General features: G+C 44.6%; 1 pseudogene; it reads left to right on the top strand.

Moving 5' to 3' along the window:
• Positions 1-366: 366 nt before the first annotated feature.
• Positions 367-3,672, top strand: LOC100683898 (annotated as a pseudogene).
• The last annotated feature ends 453 nt before the right edge of the window (positions 3,673-4,125 follow it).

Below are 4,125 nucleotides of genomic sequence, written 5' to 3'. Positions count from 1 at the left end.
AGATCTATTTTTAATTCTTTGAGGAACTTCCACACAGTTTTCCAGAGTGGCTGCACCAGTTCACATTCCCACCAACAGTGCAAGAGGGTTCCCTTTTCTCCACATCCTCTCCAACATTTGTTGTTTCCTGTTTTGTTAATTTTCCCCATTCTCACTGGTGTGAGGTGGTATCTCATTTTGGTTTTGATTTGTATTTCCCTGATGGCTAGTGATGGGGAGCATTTTCTCACGTGCTTGTTGGCCATGTCTATGTCTTCCTCTGTGAAATTTCTGTTCATGTCTTTTTTCGCTAAATTTTCAAAGGAGTTGTTATGGTGGGTCAAGATTGAAGCTGGCAAAGGAGAGATCAAGAAGGGAGGAGAGAAAATGATGTCCACAGATTACAGTTTCTACAGCCAAGTTGGAGCCCAGCAGGGCTATAGTGCTTGCACAGCTCAGCCCACTCTAGGATATGCACAGACAACCCAGGCATATGGGCAGCAAACTTATGGAACCTATGGACAGCCCACTGATGTCAGCTATACCCAGGCTCAAACCACTGCCACCTATGGGCAGTTTGTCTATGAAACTTCTTAGGGACAGCGTCCTGCTGGTTATACTACTCCATCTGCCCCTTCCCAGCCCCTACCCAAGTGTACAGTTAGTCTGTCCAGGGGTACAGTACTGGTGCTTATGATACCACCACTGCTACAGTCACTACCACCCTGGCCTCCTATGTAGCTCAGTCTGCATATGGCACTCAGCCTGCTTATCCAGCCTACGGGCAGCAGCCAGTGGCGACTGCACTTGCAAGACCACAGGATGGTAACAAACATGCTGACACTAGTCAACCTCGGTGTAGCACAGGGGTACAACTAGCCCACCCTAGGATATGAACAGAGCAACCGTAGTATCCCCAGGTACCTGGGAGCTACTCCATGCAGCGTTAGGGCACCACCATATTATCCTCCAAATAGCCAACTAGTTATGATCAGAGCAGTTGCTCTCAGCAGAACACCTATGGGGCAGCCAAGCAGCTATGGAAAGTAGAATATCTATGGTCAACAAATCAGCTACAGGCAGCAGCCACCCACTAGTTATACCCCCCAAACTGGATCCTATAGCCAGGCTCTGAGTTTACCTTAATTCCAAAGCCAGACAAAGACCCCGCCAAAAAGGAGAATTACAGACCAATATCCCTGATGAACATGGATGCAAAAATTCTCAACAAGATACTGGCCAATAGGATCCAACAGTACATTAAGAAAATTATTCACCATGACCAAATAGGATTTATCCCTGGGACACAAGGCTGGTTCAACACCCGTAAAACAATCAATGTGATTCATCATATCAGCAAGAGAAAAACCAAGAACCATATGATCCTCTCATTGGATGCAGAGAAAGCATTTGACAAAATACAGCATCCATTCCTGATCAAAACTCTTCAGAGTGTAGGGATAGAGGGAACATTCCTCGACATCTTAAAAGCCATCTATGAAAAGCCCACAGCAAATATCATTCTCAATGGGGAAGCACTGGGAGCCTTTCCCCTAAGATCAGGAACAAGACAGGGATGTCCACTCTCACCACTGCTGTTCAACATAGTACTGGAAGTCCTAGCCTCAGCAATCAGACAACAAAAAGACATTAAAGGTATTCAAATTGGCAAAGAAGAAGTCAAACTCTCCCTCTTCGCCGATGACATGATACTCTACATAGAAAACCCAAAAGTCTCCACCCCAAGATTGCTAGAACTCATACAGCAATTCGGTAGCGTGGCAGGATACAAAATCAATGCCCAGAAGTCAGTGGCATTTCTATACACTAACAATGAGACTGAAGAAAGAGAAATTAAGGAGTCAATCCCATTTACAATTGCACCCAAAAGCATAAGATACCTAGGAATAAACCTCACCAAAGATGTAAAGGATCTATACCCTCAAAACTATAGAACACTTCTGAAAGAAATTGAGGAAGGCACAAAGAGATGGAAAAATATTCCATGCTCATGGATTGGCAGAATTAATATTGTGAAAATGTCAATGTTACCCAGGGCAATATACACGTTTAATGCAATCCCTATCAAAATACCATGGACTTTCTTCAGAGAGTTAGAACAAATTATTTTAAGATTTGTGTGGAATCAGAAAAGACCCCGAATAGCCAGGGGAATTTTAAAAAAGAAAACCATATCTGGGGGCATCACAATGCCAGATTTCAGGTTGTACTACAAAGCTGTGGTCATCAAGACAGTGTGGTACTGGCACAAAAACAGACACATAGATCAGTGGAACAGAATAGAGAATCCAGAAGTGGACCCTGAACTTTATGGGCAACTAATATTCGATAAAGGAGGAAAGACTATCCATTGGAAGAAAGACAGTCTCTTCAATAAATGGTGCTGGGAAAATTATATAGCCAATAGAGCAGCAGGTACAGGAAGCAGAATTCATTCTGACAGGACCACCCCAAGAACATGGGTGTTTATGGGTAGGAGTCTGGAGGATTTTCCAGACCAGGAGAGAATTGGAGCATGAGTGGTCCTGATAATGGGAGGCAGGGGAAGAAGGAGATTTGACTGTGGAAGCATGAGCAGTGGACAGGAAGGAGGACTGAGTAGAACGGGTGCTGGAGAGCGGGGTGGCTTCAATAAGCCAAGTGGATCCATACGGGAAGAACCAGATCTTGATCTAGGCCCCACTGTGGATCCAGATAAAGATTCTGACAACAGTGCAAGGCTTAAATGACAATATGACTCTAGACAATCTGGCATACTTCTTTAAACTGTGTGGAGTTATTAGGAGGAACAAGAGAATTGGACAACCCATGAGCCATATCTACTTGGGTAAGGAAACAGGAAAGCCCAAAGGTGATTGATGTAACAGTGTCCTACAAAGACCCACCAACTGCCAAGGCTGCTATGGAGTGGTTTGATGTGAGAGATTTCCAAGGGACCAAAAGTAAGATTTCTCTTGCTGGGAAGATGCTTCTGATGAATTGCATGTTGGGTGGTATGCCTCCTCGTGAGGGGAGAAGGATGTTGCCACTACTCCGCAGAGGTCCAGGGAGCCCAGGAGATCCTGGGAGCCCCAATGGGTCACATGGGAGGCTGTGGGGTGGAGAGAGAGAACTTTCCCCCAGGAGGGCCCCAGAGTTCCTGAGGGAACTCATCCGAAGGAGGAAACATCTAGCATGGAACATGCTAGACTGGAAACTGACAGTGCTCCAGTACAGGGTGTGGAAACCAGAACTTTGCCTGGAGAACAGAATGCCATTAATGTTAAGGCTCTGAAGCCTGAAGACTTCCTTCCACCACCCTTTCCACCCCTGGGGAGTTAACATGGCAGAGGCGGCCCCGGTGGCCTGTGGGGAGTAAGGGGAGGCCTCAGGGACCACAGTGGGTACAACGTTCAGAGGTGGTCCTGGTGCAGAAAGAAGTGGCTTCCATGGTGGCCCCAGCCATGGACCAATGTGAATTTGCAGGAGGAAGATGAGGTGGCTCTGGTGCGACCCTTGGACTTCTGATGGAAGAGATGGGAGAGAGAAGAGGCAGGTATGGAGGACGGAGGAAAAATGGATAAAGGCAAGCACTGCTGTCAGGAACACAGAGACCCACTCCAACCAGGCGCAGAGATCCCGCAGAGCTGCAGGGACTACCAGATTTATTTTTTAAGCCAGAAAATGTTTTAAATTTATAATTCCATACTTACAATATTGGCAACAACATTATGATTATTCCTTGTCTATACTTTAGTATTTTTTACCATTCGTGAAGAAACATTAAAGCAACTGAAATGGTAGTGTGTCTAACTTTCTCCCCCTTCTTTTAAAGTCCATCATTTAAACAATGGGAACTCATTATGAGTATGCTCAGTATCACTGTAGAGAACCAAGAGGGCCTCTGTCACAGTATTCATTGTTGTGATGTTTTGTTTTCTTTTGTTTTAAAATAAAATTCCAAACAGTCACAAACAATTAAAAAAACCCAACAACACTGAAGCTGGAAAAAGCCACTAGGAGACTATTCAATGTCTAAGTAAAAAATAAAGAATACCCACTGTAGGAGAGATTTTGTGGAAATGAATAGACTTTTCCTTTTTTTTTTTAAGATTTTATTTATTTATTCATGAGAGACACATAGGG

Source organism: Canis lupus, chromosome 15 (genome assembly GCF_011100685.1).
Source record: "Canis lupus familiaris isolate Mischka breed German Shepherd chromosome 15, alternate assembly UU_Cfam_GSD_1.0, whole genome shotgun sequence".
Taxonomy (NCBI): Eukaryota; Metazoa; Chordata; class Mammalia; order Carnivora; family Canidae; genus Canis; species Canis lupus.
The sequence above is the reverse complement of the archived record's forward strand: the minus strand, read 5'-3'. Positions and strand labels throughout refer to the sequence as shown.